This window comes from Neopelma chrysocephalum, unplaced genomic scaffold, assembly GCF_003984885.1.
Source record: "Neopelma chrysocephalum unplaced genomic scaffold, ASM398488v2 Primary Assembly neopelma1_73, whole genome shotgun sequence".
Classification (NCBI taxonomy): domain Eukaryota; kingdom Metazoa; phylum Chordata; class Aves; order Passeriformes; family Pipridae; genus Neopelma; species Neopelma chrysocephalum.
In genome coordinates this window covers 1,483,631-1,502,758 of record NW_020897733.1, presented here as the reverse complement: position 1 = coordinate 1,502,758, position 19,128 = coordinate 1,483,631, and the positions used below count along the sequence as shown (strand labels likewise).

Sequence of the window (19,128 nt, the reverse complement as noted above, 5' to 3'; positions counted from 1 at the left end):
GAAAGGCCAGGTGTAGAGACAGCTGAGACATGGAAACCTGTGGTTTCTCCACAACTGCCCCCTTCTCCCTTCAGCAAAGCATCAGGTAGCAGTGTGACAGGCAATCCCCCAGCACCAACCCAAAATGAAGGGGCAAACAAATGCCAACCTTTCTTCAGCAGAGAGCAACATCCTGGTGCTGGGAGCACACCTGCCCTGGGGCACACCAAGTGAAAGCACACTCGGACAATGCTCATTTCCTCGTTCCTCAGCGCTCTGCAGTGTCCCCACCTGTGATCCAACCCAACCAAATTCCCTGTGCCTGTCTTCTCTCACTGCTGGCCACACAGGTCATGGGCCTGCAGCTGTGCCTGCACAGAAAAGCTTAAGAAGGTGTAGTAGTTCTGGAGCACTTTCCAAAATAAATAGTTTGACTAATCCCATGCAGGGTTTCTGCAGCGGTAAGAGCTATTTATGAAAGAAGGTATGTTACAGACCTCTTGCCTGAATTAACATATCCTCTCTCTCCAAGTTTTTTTTTATTAGTGGAGAAGGGCGTTGTTTGGGGAGTCGTTTGGGGAGTTGTTTGGGTTTTTTTAAGTAACTCTCTCTCAAATAGTTTGATCAGGTAAAAATTAAATGCTTGTTTAGCCTAGCAGGCACGAAGCACAGCCTGTTTTGGAAATCAGATGCTGAAGGGGCTTCCACCTTCTTTGTGCTGCATTTTCATTTTATTTCTGGGAGGTTTAACTCAGTTCCAGCTCAAAACTGAACTATGTTAATGCTCTTCATAACTAACTCGGGCACAAACTGCTCAGATGCACAGTGCTCTTGATGTCATCTCCCTACAGACACAAATTACCTGTAGTCCATCTGCAGGGCACTCCAGTCTCAGTCCTGATTTCTCAGTGTGCACCTTTCCTTCAAAATTCTGCACATCTTCAGCACTTCTTCAGCACTGGGACGTGCACAGATTAATAACACACACCACGGGCCAAGCAGCTTTCATTGATTAGACACTGCGTTGCATATAAAGGAAGAGGATGACTTCAGGAACTGTAGCCTGCCAATGTGGTAGTCAGGACCCAGTATTTAACACCCCAATTTCAACCCCTAGATGAGCATAGGACCATCAAGACCCACCTCACCCTCTGAGACCTGGAGCTGCACATAGGTCCACGTAATAAAGATACGAAAACATCCCAACCCAAAACATGACAAAACCTAGAACAGATAATACTGATCTCACAAGGCTATTCATAGCCAGATGAAAATAGCAGCAAGCTGGAAAGGCTGCTTGCCTCTGTCCATACTTCTTTATCACATATCATGCCACAATGTAAGGAAATAACCTCCTTTAGCTTTACAATGTGTGGACACTTCCCAACACCCTCATTAGTCAAGACAGTTCTTGTAGGGCAAGTCAAAACCAAAAGCAGCATTGTACTAAGAATGATGGATGTGGTCCTGGCACCCACAGTCATAATGCAGTTCCCAGTATATGCTGTGGTTAACAGGACCAGAAAGATTTCATACCAAAACTGCTATACCTGTAGAGTCTGTGATCAGCCTTGTACCTCTCTCTGCCTCATGCTGGAAGGTCCAGCCCCACTCTTCCCCCCCATCTGGTTTCTTCTGCAGTCAGTGAAATATGCAGAGGCACTGCCATAATTATTTTACAGGCAAAACACTGATAGCCACTACAATGCTCACAGGCACAATACTACGACATTTAATGTATCTCCTTTACCAGCAGAGAAGAAATAAAAAGCAAACTTCTGGATGGTCTTTCTTTCTGGGAAGGATAGGCTGAAAACCAGCACAAAACCTCCTATGACAGCTCAATTGATGTAAGTGCTCCCTTTTACACTCGGACAAGCCCTCGAGGTGCAAAAATACAGATAGGAGAGGCATTGCACAAGCCTACAAACATTGCTCTTAAAGTATGAAATTGCTGGAAAGTATGAAAGTGCTCCTAAGGCACCAAGGGCTGTCCTACTGAAAAGGCAGAGGGCTGAGCAGCAGATGCCTCTACCCAGAGAGATACCTCTCTGTTCTGCCTGTGGCTGCACTCACACCACTAACCCTCCTTCTCCCTCTCTGTGTTCACATCTCCCCTCTCATGTAATGAAATAAATATATAAAATACCTGTCTTTTGTTTAGCCATTCCAAAGTGAAGCATCACGAGAGCTCTTCTGAGGTGCATTATTTTCTCATAATTTGCAATATGCCACTTGCAACTCTGGACTGTCTAGTCCTTCACAGACCAAGAGCAGCTGTGAGCTACGAGAACAGAGAATATATTTAATATAATTTTTATCTGAGAAGCTATTCCACAAAAAATGCTGTGGCTGCACAGAGTGCAATGATACTTTGTCTGACTTTCCCAGACAAATGAGGGAAAGAGGTCTACTGTTCCTACCCAAAAACCTCCTAAGCAGCTAAGTCATATAGAAATAGCCTTCAGATGAGAGACAGCTGATAAGATAAAGAATAACCTCAAACAAAGCAGGCAATTGTGGTCTCCCAGAGCAGTCCACGTATAAATGCATCTGTTACCATCACACAGAGAATGTCAAGGCCAAATTCTGGCAATGCCAGACACAAATGCCAGAATTACTCAAGCTCAACTACTCACAGCCTTCATACAGACTTTCCTCTATTCTGTAAGAGCTGCACATGACACGATGTGCCATTCCCACCTCAGACCTGCTGATGAGCAGCAGGTGCCTGCCAACAACCACCACCGAGGGCAGCTTTGGCAGGCCCAAGAGGCAGCTAGAAGACAGCAGGTCTGACCCTAGTGATGGCTCTCCCCTCCGCTGTGCATCCCAGAACAAAAAAATACTGCTCAGTTCATTGTGAGCACAGCCCTGGGTGGTTTCTTCCAGATTCAGTCATTCTCTCACATTACACTTTCCAATAACATGGTAGAGAATCTCTGCTGTTTTATTAAGATCTTTTCCCTCCCCCTCCCCCTGGGCAGCTTTAGTGAAGGATGTCCATTGATCAGGAATGACCCTGAGATGTTTGTAGGTGCAGAGGAATTGCAGGAATTTATCAAAGCAAGCAGGTCTCTAGCCCAGCCCCTTGAGAGCAGCCAGCAGAAGATATTTTAGAACAATACAATGCTAAGCCAAAAAAACAAGCAAACTCCCCTATTCAGTGCACGTGGGGAATGCATAACTGAGGAAATGCTCCACTGACCACATCAGAAGCGGGTGAACTCTGCTTATTTGCACTCAGCCTCAGAAATTCCACAGCTTCTGAAGAAGGTCTGAGACCCACAATACTACAGAGGGTTCAGTTAAGGTTTCAATTTCCTTTTGTAAAAAAGGATGCATAAGGATTTTTCCTCCCCTGTGCATTTCTACCCAATGCAATGTAACCGCCACAGGAATAATTATCTCCACTGAACTCTACTCATCTCCTTCTAGCAAGGAACTGCATGGGTGGAATTTGCTTTACACACAATTTACTTCCTTTTAGCCATTTTTAATTAAATGAACCATCCTATGGTTACCACCTAGGGTAAACAAAAGACTGAGCTTCTCAGTCTTAATCATTATTTCCCAGAGCCAGCATCGCCAAAATGAAAAAAAAACATCAAAGAAGTGTGACTCAGACTCCTTAAGGGCAACCAGTCCTTTTACTGGTCATAAACTGATAATCCAATGCTATAGTTTAAATATTTGAGACTTCTGTTTATTTCATAGGTGGGAATTATTTGCAGAGCTTGCAGGATGTAGTTCGTTGTAATTCTGCAGATTGCCAGAACCCAAATAAACAAGCATAGCCAGCTGGGACACTGAGAAATCCCCTAGTATCCCATACACCGAGAAATCCCCTAAGATTCCAGCGAACAAGGATGGCTCTTTCCCAGCTGCAAGAGAGGATGCCAGTATTTCAGAGACTTTGCTCTCTCTGTCACCTTGCCATACCCACTCTGCTCATTCCAGGTGTTACTCAGGGAGCTTTGGAGGAGAGAGGGAAATGCTCCCACGCCTTCCCTAAATGCACTTTGCTTTGGGATTGGGGGCAGGGGCTTGTGCTGAGGTTTGTTCTAAATCTGCACTTACATCCTCAAGAAAACAAGTTTTACAAGAATTTGCATTCGCTATTTATTAGTTTTTAACAAGCCTTCATCCCCACAGCTTGGCTGTGAGCCAGTTTAGGGCTCCTCAAGCATGTTGTGCTGCGTGTCTGCTGCGCTGACACTTCCATCTGAGAAATATCCTGGTGTCCAGGCTTCCCTTTCAGCCAAGGGAGAACCAGCACCTTATAGCAGCTCTAAGGAACTCAGCTGTCCCACTAGCAGTTTCTAGACACCACGTGGTACGAAGGGTACTCCTAAAAGCATCTTCTCAGCTCTTATGCTTTAAAAGACAACAATAAATAAATATATGGCATCTAAAACTGAGTAATTAGCAGCTTAGAGCTAGACCACTGCAGGTGAAGGTTACATATTTAGACTAATCATCTCCCTGTCTCCCTTTGTCACTCACTGATCCTCAGAACCCAGATATTTTCAATATGAAAAAGGGGAGATGGACGATAAGTTCTGGCTGAGTTCAAACACAGAAACTGCAGGACTGGAAGATGAAGAAAAAAGCAATCACCCATGAGAAGTTCTGGCTTTTATTTTTGACCCAAAAAAATATCTGCTGACTTCAACTTTGCTTCCTTCCAAACATAATTTCTCTATGTTTGCCTGCAGTGGTGACATGTCATTAATTGCTTTCCTGACCCTGACTGTTATGCCCCAGCAATCATGAGCTTGCAACACCTACCCAGCCGTGAGGAGCTGGTCAGGAGCCCTCAGAATCAGAAGCCATTTTATTTAAACAAAACCAACACCAAAACCCCCTCATTTTGTAACATGGTGGGGAAGTTAAAAATATGTGGTGCCCAATTCCTTTGTACTCCTGTTCCTGCTGAGCTCCATGGCATGAGGCAGAGAGTGGTGATAAATCCCGAGGGAAACCAGCACTGTTTGTTTAGGAAACTTTGCATACTGAGGGATCTTTCCTTCTGGTGAGTGATTATTTTTAAGCCTCAGTCACGCCTGGATGATTCTGAAATAACTCAAAACTGGAATGAAGGTAACTGCAAAACAGTAGGGTGCATCTCATTATTGCTTAAAATATTTGGAAGGTATAATTCCCTCCAACATCTGTGAAAAGGAGTTTTGGATACAACATTCTAAGAAGTAATCTCCTGATCTGTAGTTTCTAGTTTGTGATGCCAAAACACAGAGGGGCTATGTCTAGAGGCTGGGGTCACTCCCCACATTATGAAAGGGGAGAAAAATGCTGCTCAAGTCCATGCTGATTTGGGATCCACACCTTCTTCTCTTCTAATTCCCAAGCATGTGCTGAGGCCTGGACAGGTCTGTGCTGTGCATGGTTCGAGTACAGAAATGCACTACACTAAATGTTTAAATAAAGTTGTTTTACTTTGTCACCCTGACATACAGAGAAAGGAAGCTCCAGGGAGAGTAAGCCCATTGCTGAAGCCGCAACATCACCTGCTTTCAGATCTTGTTCTATGAGAAAATAAAGTCATATATGGGAATATTTTTACATGGTCACTTTCCTTCCAGGAATAATGCAACTTTTCAGTGCAAACACAGACTCAGTCATTAACTCACTTATTGGAGCCATGTATATGCTCTAGGAGCTGGATGACTTCAGTGGGACAAGAGGTCCTGGAAGCACTTACTACAAGAAGAAAAAAGCACCTGCTTCCACTGCACTGTCTGTCCCCTGCAGTGCTCAGAGTTAGGTGAAGGATTCTGTATTTAAGTCTATCGAGTGAAGGTTGATGTACAACACCCACAGTCATGAGGAGGCTAATACTATCAGAGATGGGCAGTCTCAACTCACAAGGAAATTAATCATTAAATAAATCAGATGCCACACTGATTTCAAGAAAGCCACAGCTCTTATATTAGGTTTTTCCTATAGGAAAAAGTTGCAGGAGATTAATTAGCTAGAGGCAGAGCTCTAAACAGATACGCTTAAACTAGCACAAATCTGCATGTGGACATGGCCTGTCATTTAGTTTAGCCTAAAATAAAAGTTTTGGCAAACTCAAGTGAGACGTCCAAACACAGATTGCACCAATTTAATTAAATGACTAAAAATAAAATCGGTATCAGATGATCATCTGGTACCACTTTCTTGCGCAGACAAGGTGTTTCTTCCATCTGTGCAGGTCCATGAATACTTAGCAAATCTTGCAGGGAGGTGGGGAAAAACAGACTTTTTGGATAAGAATAACAAGATCACCTGAACTGTTGAACAATGCAGTTTTATTTCCAGGTGCTCAAGCCAAATAAGATTTGGAGCTTTTATATGAGCAGTGACAACTACAATTCTGCCCAGACACAACTGTATGGTGATGCTGTTGTGTAAAATGCACATTATACTGCAGAGGGTAAGATGCCTGCCCATATTGCTGACCCTGTTTTGTGGTGCTACATTCAGCCCAGATAGCTGCAGGTCTGTGAGAAGGCAACAGCTTGGTCTGAACCTGCTGGAGCGAGGGAGGCTCATGCCAGCAGATACCCAGAGCAGTTCCCAGCAGTTCTCTGTGGGTGAGTTTCACTGAACTGCTGACCTAATCCCATCTGTTTTGTCCCTCCAAGATGAACTGGACCATTAGGCTTAACTTGCGAAAAGTAACTTTCTTTTGATTCAAGTCACTAACAGACCCTTATTTCTCTCAGGCTCTGCCTCCCGTTGACACCCCAGGGCAGCCTTGCACTTCTTTCAACTTTGTTGCAAACATTTATTATTGTTTTGTTTTTCTCCCCCACTACATCTCTGAATGCAGATAACAATATTGATTTAAATGCAATCAAAGCGAGCCTGACATACAATGAACACTTTGTCCATGTTGTGCCATACTGTGGCAAGGGCTGCCTCTTTCCCAGGGATGGAGGCCCATTAAAGGGACACGATTTATGAGTTCAGGGGGAAAAAACAAGTTTGCACTTCAATTACAGAATTGTGCAGGAGAGCAGAAACTTGGGTCACCACGTGAAGTTTCTCAGATATTCTGCCAAAGGTGGAACGGGGAGGGAGGTAGAGGAGACGGGTTCAGCCCTCAGAACCAACTGATCCCTGCCTGCTGACACCCTCACACAAGTTTCACTGGGGTAGGTTGGTAGATCTCCACCCTTCTGACCATACCCTGGGGGGAGAGGCTCAGGAGGCCCAGAATGGTCTATAACATCACTGGTGAGAATAAGCTCCATTGCAAGCTATTTTATACAAAAATGACTCACTGCCAAACAAATACAAAATAAGACACAATAAACCAAACAGCAGTGACCATAGGTTACCATGGCTTATACAACGGCATTGATCCCACTGGAGAGCTGGCTGCAAAGGGAGTAGAAATTAATAAATGCTGCTTTTGTTGCCATGCCAAATATTTACAACGATGAAGCATGAATAAGGAAGTAAATAAAACCAGGATTGAAGGGAGAGACTATGAAAACACAGACAAAACAGCAGAAGTCACAGGAAAGTGACACATGATGTTCCAGGTCTTCACAGGTAATTCAGAATACAAAGTGGGAAAGCAATAACAAAAAGTACAATATAAGCATCGGCAGTACCCCCTATTTTGTAGAATTTTCCTTTTTTAAAGACTTTTCCATGTCAGGTTTTCTCTACAGAGAAAGTTGCGGATGCCCCATCCCTGGAAGTGTTCAAGGCCAGGTTGGATGGATGGGGCTTTGAGCAACCTGGTCTAGTGTAAGGTGTACCTGCCCATAGCTGGGGGGTGGAATCAGATGGTCTTTAAGGTCCCTTCCAACCCAAAACATTCTATGATCTCTCCTCTGAAAACCAGCAGCCCCCTCACAAACTTAATTTTAAGAGATGGCACAAAAACACTCTCTGACTAATTGCAAGAAGCCTTGACAACACAATTCATCAACGCAAGACAAAATACACTTTTATTTAAGTAACAGCTCCACGTTCTGTCCAGACCCGCAGGTGTGATGCCCTGCCGACCTGTCGCGTGGGACCAGCCCCGAGCCGTCACCCGAAGGGCTGTGGGAGGTGCCCCGGTGCCATCCTTGCCTGACCCTGCGTGCCCTCAGACGCTCCCCCCGCCCCGAGCGGAGCCGCAGAGCTCAGAGCACCCGCACCCGCGGTCCCCACCGGCGCCGCCGCTCCCGCCACGGGCATCGAGGCGAAGAGGGCTGCGACGAGGGCTGCCCCGTGTCCTGCCCCGTGTCCTGCCCCGCTCGGCAGCCGCTCCCTGCCCGCTGTCCAGCCCCACACTCCCCCCCGCTGCCGGGCCAGGCGCGCACGGTCCCCCCGAAGGCAGACCCTGCCCTGCCCTGCTCCGGACCGCCCCGGGAACCGCGGGCACTCCCCCGGGACCCGCGGGCAGCCGGGGCACGGCTGGTCCGGCGGCTGCCGGCTCTGCCAGCGGCCCCGCAGGCAGCGAGGGCAGCGGCACCTCCGCTCCCGCCCAGAGAGCGATGTCCGGCGGGCAGCGGTGCCGGGGCGTCCCGTCCGGCGGCTGAGCCCGGGACACGGGCACGGACCCCGAGCTCTCACAGCCGCCGCCGAGCCCGGTCCAGGGACTGCGCTCCCACCCCCACGGACACCGGGACTGTGCCCGGGACAGCGAAGCCCCGACGACCCTTACCTGCCCTCGGCGGCGCGGGGCGGGTTATCCCGGGGCGGGGCTATCCCGGGAAGGGGGCGGGGTTATCCCGGGATGGGGCGGGAGCGGGGCGTGCCTGTCCCGCCCGGCAGCACCGCGGAAAACGCGGCCCGGTGAAAGAGCAGGGCGAGCAGGGCGCAGTTTGGGTTTGGGGACAACCTGGGTAGGGAATAGTTTCAGTCTTCCCGGATGTTGTTTGTCCTTATTTTATATTTTGTGTTGTAAAGACAAAGTAACTAGTGCCACCCTTGGTTCAGCTGGGGCAGGACCCACCTCGGCAAGCCAAAGTGTAAGGTGTTAAGAGAGGTGTAAGTTGTTAGGAGAACAGGAGTAAGCAGCAAGGCCACCTCAGCCCCAGCACTCGGCCCGAGGCAGCCCTAGGGCTCGCTACAGCCCCGCAGCCGCCCCATCTCCCAGTCTCCCGCTGAAACGAAATGCATCCCTCTCCCCTGCATCTCCCCCCGTTTCATCTCCTACAACAGAAAAGGCTGAAGCAAAACTTGCATGTCACTAAAAGTTTGAATTTCTGGGTGCTTGGACAGTCAATACCTCTCCATCAAGCGGAGGCAGGAACAGCTTAGTGTGGGGTTTGCTTCAGTCCTTTTCAATGCTAGAGAAAAATGTGACTTGGAAATGAGTAAATACAGTCACATGGGGACAACTTTACAACAGCCTGTCAAATCAGTGAAGAAGTGCCTTTTATTACCACAGCCAGTGCCTCCCATGCTTTTCTCAACTTTCAGTCTTTTAGTATCTTCAGGAGAACAACTGGCAGAAGCCACGTAAAACATTGAAATAGTAGGCAGAGGTGGGGAAAAAAATGGATTTACTTGCTGATTTCTATTTAGGCTTTCATGGTTTGTATCCTAAAATGAACTCCTGTTTCAAGTCTAAGGTTTGGGCTCTTGAGCTTAAAGTACCAGGAGGTGTTTTGAGTCAGAGAGATGCTGATTGCTGCCTGACCCATGTCATCTGTTATTATGACTTTTGTCTTCCAGAGCAACTGCTATGTGTACTGAAGCCCTGCTTCCTGGGAAGTGGTTGGGCATTGCTTGCTGATGGGAAGTAGAAAATAAATATTTTGTTTTCCTTTGCTGCCATGTGCAGCTTTTGCTTTACTACGCTGGTTTTATCTTGACCCATGGGGGTTTTTTCCATCTTATTTTCCTCCACTCCATCCTGTCCTGCTGAGGAAGGCAGTGATAGAGCAGTTTGGTGGGCACCTGGCATTCAGCCAAGATCAACCCACCACAAAAGTATTTCTTCATTCATATTCCCATCATGGACAAAAGCCCCTCAAAACCTACATGACTTTTCAGAGTGCAATACATGACTCCTCTAAAGATGAGATGCACCTTTAGCTTGGATGAACAGTCCCTTTGTTATCTTGCCTGCGTTGGGACCTCCATAAGTACAGCCATAGCACAGCCCGTTGCTCTCAGGCTTTTTTCTTTCCATGCTACCCTTTTCCTTAACTCACATCCCATTAAGCCTAGAATGTTTTCAGTATTTTTAGCTGTGACTTTCAAAAGGCTGCCAAAAGATAGCTGAAAAGTATAGTGTGATTAATGCTCTCGGAGTTTCTTCATGATTCTGCTCTGTTAGAGGAACTAAATGTGGAAGCATGACAAAACCACCAGCAACTATTTCATTGGAGGCTTTCATTCAAATTTTTGCAACCCCACTGGGTCTCTGTAACTTCTCTCCCCAGCTACATAATGGCAGTACTAAAATTACTGGAAGCACCAAAGGAAGAACATGGTGCTTTGGAGATGCCATTTATTCCCACTGTCTTATCACAAAAATATTGTACTGAGAACAAACTGCATCCCAGTTTTGCTTACTGAGTGTTGAAATTTTAGTTTACAGCTAGCCAGAATAAAGAAACAGATAAAACCCCTGGTCCACTAAGACAAATGCTCCACCAGCAAGCCATAAACATAAATGCAGAATCCAAAGGAGAAAAGAAACTCTGCTGATAAATCTGTGTACAAGCAGGATCCTGCTTGCATCTGCAGGACCTGGTAATCTTGGACTGGACAGGTAGAGAATAGCAATGTGTCTCTTTAGACACATCCCTTGCAATCCTGCTGAATGTCTTACTTGGTTAGAGAAGGAAAGTCATGTAACAGCCAAAATTCAGCAAGCAAAATTCAGTGCAGGTCAAGCGATGCTACATGGAGCTCATCCAGTTTAAACCAGCTAAGAGCCTGGCCTTATTTTATTTGGCACTGTGGACCTCAATTTTTACTGATGAAAAGCTGAGCTGTTTTAATCGAAAACTGAGGCTCTGTGTCCTTTCCCTGTAAGGTATAAATCTGTATTGGTTGGCAGTGAGAACTATGAAAGATTTTTGATACCATCTTGCTCGGCACTGCAAGATGATTTTTTCTTTTAATGTAATAACAGTTTTAAAAGAGAAATTGGCTCATGTTTCAGGGAACTTTGCAAGAGGCTTACAAATCATGTGGCCCAAGTCATGGGAAAGATGTTACTAATTGCTTACAGCAAAGCCAACGGGTTTTAAAGGCCACATTCATCCCAGCTACCAGTGACAGAGTGGGATGGCAAAGTGCACACAGCCACCCATGGCTCCAGCAACTGGAGGGGCTTGAGTCTGCACCAGGTACTGGAGTGAGGTCCAGACTCCTCTCTGCAGTGAGAAGAGCTGGTTACTAGAGGTGAGGTTTCCCTGTAGAAATACAGGAACACAGGCACCTGTAGAGATGAATTCCCCATCCTACAATGTGGGGAACCTCCTTCTTCCATTCATCTTCCATCGCCTGCATACAGAACTGAGACCACATGGCCAGGGATTCCCGCTTTAAAACGAGGTAAACAAAGTCTGATCCCAAACCAGACTCCTTTGAGACGACTGGTGGGTTTTAAGGCTTATTTCGTTCCAGTGGCCAGAAAGCCAAGTAATCATCCAAATCCTGGCAAGCACAAGGAAAATCCTTCTGGAAAACAGACCAACAAGCCCAAGACCTGCAGCCATATGTCAAGACTGGCATTGATCAGTGTTTGTAAAGGAAACGGGGGAGAGTTTACACATGCATGAGATACACCAGCATGGATTGTATGCTGATATACATACTGCTCTGGTTGCAATACATTTATTTCTGGCCATATGTGTCTAGGTTAGTGCTACAACAGAGTGAAACCAGCACAGAAAGGGAATTATCACACAGCTGCTCTTACCACCACTGTTGCTCCAGGTTTGCTCTGCTGAACTGAGTATTTAAGCCAGACATATGGTGCCTATAGCAAAAAGCATCCTGAGAAATCTGTTCTCTGTCTTCCAAGAAATGCAGGAACCCAGCTTACAGCAGAAGACAACATAAAGCAGATCAAAGAGAGACAATTAGCAAAGGTTTACCATTTTCAGACAAAAACGTGCTGTTGATGGTTAAGTGACACTGCCTGATATCCCTCTTGCACACTGGCCCATCCCTGCCCTCTGGATGCCCTGCATGCTCCCTTCTCATCAGCAGGAAGCCCTCAGAGATACATGTTTGCTGCTAACTGGCTTTAAAAATCTACTATGTTGTAAAAGGAAATAATACAAAGTTCTCTCCTGTTGGGAACATATCCTGGCATGCCTTTAGAAACAAGCAAACAATAAATCTTCTCTCGCATTCTTTCAAATGTGAGTGAATTTGCTGCCCCTCTCGCAGTGCAAATCACATTTTAGAACTGGATTTCTCTTTGTTTTTGACAGGATGTCCTAAATAAAGGCTACACTGCTGCACAGTACCACACAAGGAAAGGTAACACAGAGGCAAAAGCACACAAACATTTCAGGTCCACAAGACTCCTTGTCACAATCATCACTGCACACGGTCAGCTCTGCAATTTCTTTTTCTGTGCCCTATAACATGCATATTCAACATAACCTATCTCATCTTGTCTGTCTCAGGACATTTTTATGGATTCTCCCGGGCTTTGCATCAGACCATTAATGACATACTCATTTTGAACTAAAAGCCCACATTTTCCCAGTTTTGAAGTGCTGTTAAGTAAACATCTGTCTTGAGAGAAGTCCCACTGAACTGCCAGGCATTAGTGTGAGAACTCTGCTCAAATGGGTTTCAAAACTGCTTATAACCATAATTTTAAAAGACAAAATGAATTTGGTATCTAGTGCCTCAAGAAGCAGTCAGAGCAGAAAGGAGAATTCTTAAGAATAACTCTTTAAAAAGGAAAAAGGGACATGATTTTGAGGATGATTTCTCATTATGAAATATCAGAACTTTTTTCCTGTCCCCTTACAATGAAAAAGGCATCCTTTACTTTCCTCCATTGCTCCATCAATCCAAGCAAGGCTGAAACATTTCCTTGAGTGTATTTCCATCTCAAAAGGGTCCAATGAGGGTTTAAGTCACTAATGTAAGCAAAGCTTTTGTATTGCAAAAAAGGGTATAAAAATCGGCTGTTTACTTAACATGCATGGAATAAATCAGGACTCTGCCAGAATTTTATATTATTAAAATATGAAAAAAATGCCTAAATGCATTATGCTGATATTTGCTTAGAGGACGTATTGCTTTTGGTGTATTTCACCTCAGGGACTACTGCACAAAACGAGTTTGCTTACAGGAATGGGATGACAAAAATAACATTTTCTAAGGAAACAGGAAAGATTTGCTGATGTTCTTTAGAAGTGCAAATTAAGCTGCTACATGAGGGATAACACATATAAGATATATAAAAAATGTCACATGTAGTTGTGCTCAAGCACAACTAAAAAAGTCCTTTTTAATCATCAAGAGCCAGCCCTTGTGATGAACTCCCACATCATTTGTTTATCCCTTCGTTCAGTTCATGTTTTAAAAAAGGAAACATTGGCAAAAATGCAAGCACCCTATGAATGGCATTTGACCTCCAAGAGAGATTATATTATTCAAATAAATGTCTTTCTAGAAATCAGCAACTAATTGTCAACTCTATTACTATTATTAGCAGTAATACAACGTTGAAGTAGAAAAATCAGGAAGAGGCATTGTCCTGGTTGGCTTTAAAGTCCAAACTGCAAGAAACTGCTAATAGTTTTTCATCCTTTTTAAAGCCATATGGTGACATATTCAAGGTCACTGTGTGCTTCAGTAGGGCCATACTTTTTTAAAATTAAAAATTATGTCTGTCATTGATTTCCTTTCAGGTTTTTGCTATTTTAGGGTATAGTTGGAACTATTTCAAGATTTTTCCATGCAATCAAAAGGATAGAAACAGCCTTTTCTTCAAGAAAGAGCAAATGAAACTGACCTTTCATGTCATTCATTATTCACCATTAATCTCCCAGAGGTAGAAATTTAGGGGAAACCATGAAATATTACACGGTTCACGATAAATTTGACAACTCTGGTGCACCTTAGGTCAATGTCTCCCATACACAACATATTCTAATGATGAAACACAGAGGCTAAACAGCAACTTTCTACAGCACGTGTGCACGTGGGTGACTCCAACGCTGCAACATCTCACTGATGCCACACGACTCAAACCAAGGCTGCAAATGATCGTTCGAAGGTCAGGGTCTTGTTGTCCCAGGAAGACATTTTAATTGCATGTAATTACTGTTAGCAATGTACAACCACTCTAATCTATCTGCTACAGGTCAGTTCTCAACTGGGGGGGTGACCTGCCTCCTAAAATCACAGTGAACTGAAAACAGCTTTTTGTAGGGATGCAGACGGTGACCGTGACGGACACCAACAGAACAGTCCCAGCTGGATACATGACGTTAACCTGCAGAATGAAAAGGGGCAGAATGAAAAGCTCGTGTTAATTCAACACCAGTCACATCAGTGGTGCTGACAGATAAGTCCCTGAACCAGGTTTTAAGCCATTCTTTCTTTCTGGGGGCTGTCTGCTTATAGAATTGGAAGCTTTTCAGCATTTCATACAGGCTTCAAGAACATATCACTTATTGAACATTATAGCAAAGGCCACCCAGTAGGAGTTTTACATCATCTCTGGCACAGAATCAGTACTCTGTGTTTGGGGAGGAAAAGAGCAAAAAGAGCCCAACTGCACTTCTGAGAATTTTACAAAGCAATCTGATTCTTGGGGGATGCCCATACAAGCCTGTGGCTTTTTTCTTTTTCCTTGTGAGAGCCTGGGAATTATAGGGTAGTTTACAAAGCAGAATTGTTGCAGCAAGTGCTCTGTGGGTGCAGAGGTGAGGAGGAGCCCAGCTGGGCAAGGGGAGGCAGCTGATGAGAGGGGCCTGTGGGCAGCACGGTGGGTACCTGTGCCATGGGCCCTCATGGAGTGGGGGGACACTGCTTGGTGCCTGGGGTTCTGCAGCACCAGCCAGTCTGGCCCAGGGATCCAGCCAGGAGCAAGGATATGGCCACACACAGGAAATGTGCAGGACACAGCCTGGCTGTAGGCACACATGAGGGAGCAGGGCTGGGGGCACAGGCTGGCCTGCAATGGGCCACAGCCACTGACCACGGATCAGTGGGTTCCCCACCGATGGGATGTGTTTGCACAGCTGCAAAACCCTGCTGCCTTGAGGGAAGGCGTGACAGGGATGTAACTGTGCCAGGCTGGGCTGCCCCACTGCTTTTATTAGCCTGTCTGAAGCAAATTGCTGTGTACAACTGAATTAGACAGTTGTTCTTCAAAGGTTACACCCCACACGCTATTAAGATTCATGTGATTTTGAGATGAAGTCATCTGAGCGATTGCTTTCCCAGCTGCTCCCACGATGTACAGGCTGCTGACAGTTTCATTTTCCATTACTTCCCTCCACTTTGCAAACTCACTGCCTACTTGATCACTGAAGGATAACAAGTGCTTCCAAAAAAATTTGAACAGCAATATGTAACAAAGCCGCCAGGCTACAGGGTCAGTTGATGAATAACTTTGGTTGCCTGCCACAAGCAAATCAAAAGCAGGACAAAACAAGTGCTTAGGTTTATCTCAGCTGGTCTTCCGCACTGTTTTTTTATTCAGGATTGATGATCCTCTGCTCCACAACTTCATCACATTATTGTGCTGCCATACTCAATGTAATGAAAACAATTAAGACAACTCTAATGAGATCATTAACAAAGCAGGAAAGGAAGTGTCTTATCATTTTTCCTGAGAATTAAAATCAAGTAAACAAGTAACCTTCTCCCAGTAGGAAGCTCCTGGGAATCAAAAGGAAAAGTCTCATTAAGAAAGGCACTAAGCAAGCAGTTGCTCTTGGTTCACTTCACATTAACTTGCTCACCTTAACGAACTGCAGCATTTCCAAGGCACTGCTCAGCTTCCAGGAATCCAGAGTTTCTCAAGGAAAATGCCCTATCACATCCCCCCTGGAGGAGCTGGTGCTGGAGCAGTGCTGGGAAGCTGGCTGTCAGCGGGCAGAGCCAGGCTCCAGCTGCCACCAGAGACCCCTTGGCACGCATGCCAGGAGAAGGGCAGCTGAGGCAAAACGAGCTATACAACCATTAATTAATAATTAATGGCATATACAAATATTATTCCGCCTCCCCAAGAAAAAGGCCACACAATCTCACTAAACTCAGGTTCCTTCAGAGGGCAGCCGAGCTGCAGAGCCTGGACACAGAAAGAGCTTCTCAATTCCCTCCACTGGTTACGTGAGTTAAAACGAAAAGGATTCACAGCCAGGTGAAACCTGGGCAGGCAAAGCAATGCTCAGACACACAGGCTGCTTTAGTCTCTTTTCTAAACTGGAAGATGCCAAAAGCAAAGAGATTCGCAGCAATTCCTCCCTACATGAAGTAGGGAGCAGCTGAGGTCAGCACTGAGGCCTCTTCTGTCCAAGCATTTCCCTGAAACAGTGAGAATTAAAAACCAGCTTTTTTTTTAAAGTAAAAAATGAGATCACCTTGTATTCATTTGACAGCACGAACCGGTGTGTTTGAAAGCATGAAACACATCCTTTTAACATCAATCCACCTGAACCCTCCATTTCAGAGGCAGCAGGAGATGCTGGAAAGTCTAGAGTTCAGCCCAATTGCATGAATTTTATGCCAGGTTTTAATTTGGCAGAGTAATCCTAAAATTACATTATCATACCTGTTAAGGCAGGCACCATACAAATTATACAGTTCCATGCACTCTTAAGCTGAAAGCATTTTTCATTGTAGACAAGTGCAACAAATGCTGCCAAACTGAAGGAACAATATCATTTAACAGTTTCAAAAATTGTTAACCTATGAAAATGCAAACAATGATTAGAAAAAAAACCTTTCCCTCTGATAAGGTTGACAGACAGTTTAATCCCCAGATCCTCACTGCAAATTTCCTTTTCTTTTTTTTTTTTTTGCTTGATTAGCTTCAATTCTGAAGCCACATGAAAAAGAAAATGGGAGGGGAAAAAAAGACATAACAAGGAGAGTTAACCATATGCAGGGAAACAGTGATGCAGCCAATGCAAATCCAAAGAAACAGCAATGATACAAAGACAGAACCATTTTACTGTGATTTATCATGCAGTGGAGAGCTTGCTTTGGTTTTCACACCTGAGCCACAGCACATAAATGGATTCTTTGATGGTAGCACTTTCTGTTAGAAAGTCATTCTTTAGCCTGCATCAGCCAGGGCACTCGTGGTGTTCAGCTCACCTGCACACAAAGGGTTAAAACTTACCATTTGTAATAACACCTCAACTGCTGCAGAACCATTGCTCTGCTTCTTTGACAAAACTCCCTCCAATACTTCCATCATCGTGGTCCAGCACAATCCAAGACAGCCCAATTCCAGGTTACATGGATGCTACACCAGCATCCCCAGGAGGTCTGGGGAAGCATCACCAGCAGCTGCTTCTCTGTTTTTTTATGCTTTTCTCAGGACATAAGGCAGGGAAGACCAGAGGAGTGTTACCAGCAACACAAAAGGCCTGAGCCAGATCCACAAATTTATCCAGGTGCTTACATTCACAGTGATTTCACATGGAATTTGGTAACTAAATACACACTGGTGTGGGTACAGGTGTTACAGTTCTATTGCAATGTGTTGTACACAAACAAATCCCTTTGCCTACAGCAGGCATCAGCTTCCTAAAGCAACACAAGATAAAAAAGCTTCTTACATCGTCTGTGTCTGTCAAACAGGCCAGATCAGATGGCAGAGGTCTAGCATTCTGCATGTTCTCAACAACATCCTGCTGAATTAACTGACTGCCACATTTTTTAGCAATCTAAAATGTTCAAGTTACCTCAGCTGCAATAGTCCAGAAATGTGGAAAATGTTAGAATATCCGTCCCAGCCATTGCAGCCCCAGAGGGGGTATATTTAAAATGGGCATTAACTGCTGTCCCAAGACACCCTCTGCACCAGATCTCCCAGCCCTCTTCTCTGAGCAGCTCCCCCAGCACAGCCAGGGTGAAGTGCTCGAAGTGCTGATGCCTGGCCTGCAGCTCTCTGATCTCCTGGCAATCAATGTTCTGCTCTATCTCATTTCAGTGCTTTTCCTTTTTTTTTCTCCCCCAGAAAGCAGACAGCCTGTTGGGCAGGGATTTTGCTCTAGGAAATGCTGGCTTTTGAATGGTTAAAAGGAAGAAGGACAATAAAAAAAGACCAGTCCAAACCCTTTACAAGAAAATGGAATTGTGCTTTTTGATAACAAGCTGTGCTGATTCTGGGAATTGGATGCAGAGGATTAGGTGTATTTCTGTCCAAGCTAATTTGAGGTGACAAGCCATGGTGCTCTCCTCAGAAGAGTTTATATTATTGGTACCTTTACAGTCTTTCACTCTCTGCAAGTTTAAAAATAGCAGTGAGTTCATGAATTTACTTTTAGGCAGAAAAGCTTATAAATATTTTTTTTTAGACCACAATTGTGCAACAGGCAGGAAAACTGTACTGTGCATTTGAAAATCAACCTAATGATGGATTTAAAGGCTTAAAGCAGCTCTTTCGCTGTACTTGTTTGAATCTTTAACTACACACTTCTCTTCATCCCCAGCCATCAGCTGTGATACTGAACTAGAGAGCTTTATAAATCACTGGGTTATGCTGGGTTTGGTGTCTTCAAACAATTACAGATTTAGCATATTTCAGGAAGACAAAGCTGTTGAAATGCTGCTGAGCTTTGTCAAGTGAAACATGGAATTCCGTAGGAAGTTTTTTAATTAGGTTTCAGGCCAACAGAAGCAATTCCTAAATATTCTGGCAATGCTTGTCTGGACGATGCTGCCTTGCTCAGGGTGGGCCTCTGGGCTTCATTTTTTGATGACTGACACATATTTAGAGAGTGAATACAAGGGTATTTGCTTGAAAGGGAACATTTCTGAATATGTTTCAGTGTACACAGATTTGACTCACAAAGTCTGTTAACACACAGTTCCTGGTACTGGCCACTTCTATTTTATCTGGAGATAAGAGTCTTTGCTCCACCCATGGCCAAGTGGCTGCTGTGCTGCTGCACTCTGGGCTGTTCTCTCCTCTTAGCCGAGGGTTGGCAGTGTAAGCAAGAGCTTCGTTGTTGTCCTACT

At 44.9% G+C, this 19,128-nt stretch overlaps 1 protein-coding gene across 3 annotated transcripts in view; it reads right to left on the bottom strand.

Annotated features, from left to right (window-relative positions):
* The window catches only part of LOC113969421 (synaptotagmin-like protein 2), a 35,990-nt gene extending 27,298 nt beyond the window's left edge, over positions 1 to 8,692 (bottom strand). The window contains exons 1-3 of one of the 3 annotated variants that reach the window (XM_027687099.1): positions 8,654 to 8,681; positions 2,129 to 2,263; positions 842 to 998 (exon numbers count right to left, since the gene is read on the bottom strand). The gene's annotated coding sequence lies outside the window, so the exon portion shown is untranslated. Of the gene's footprint in view, positions 1 to 841; positions 999 to 2,128; positions 2,264 to 8,653 lie in introns of all 3 variants that reach the window. The other 2 variants (XM_027687100.1, XM_027687101.1) reach the window with 2 other exon arrangements.
* Between the last annotated feature and the right edge of the window lie 10,436 nt (positions 8,693 to 19,128).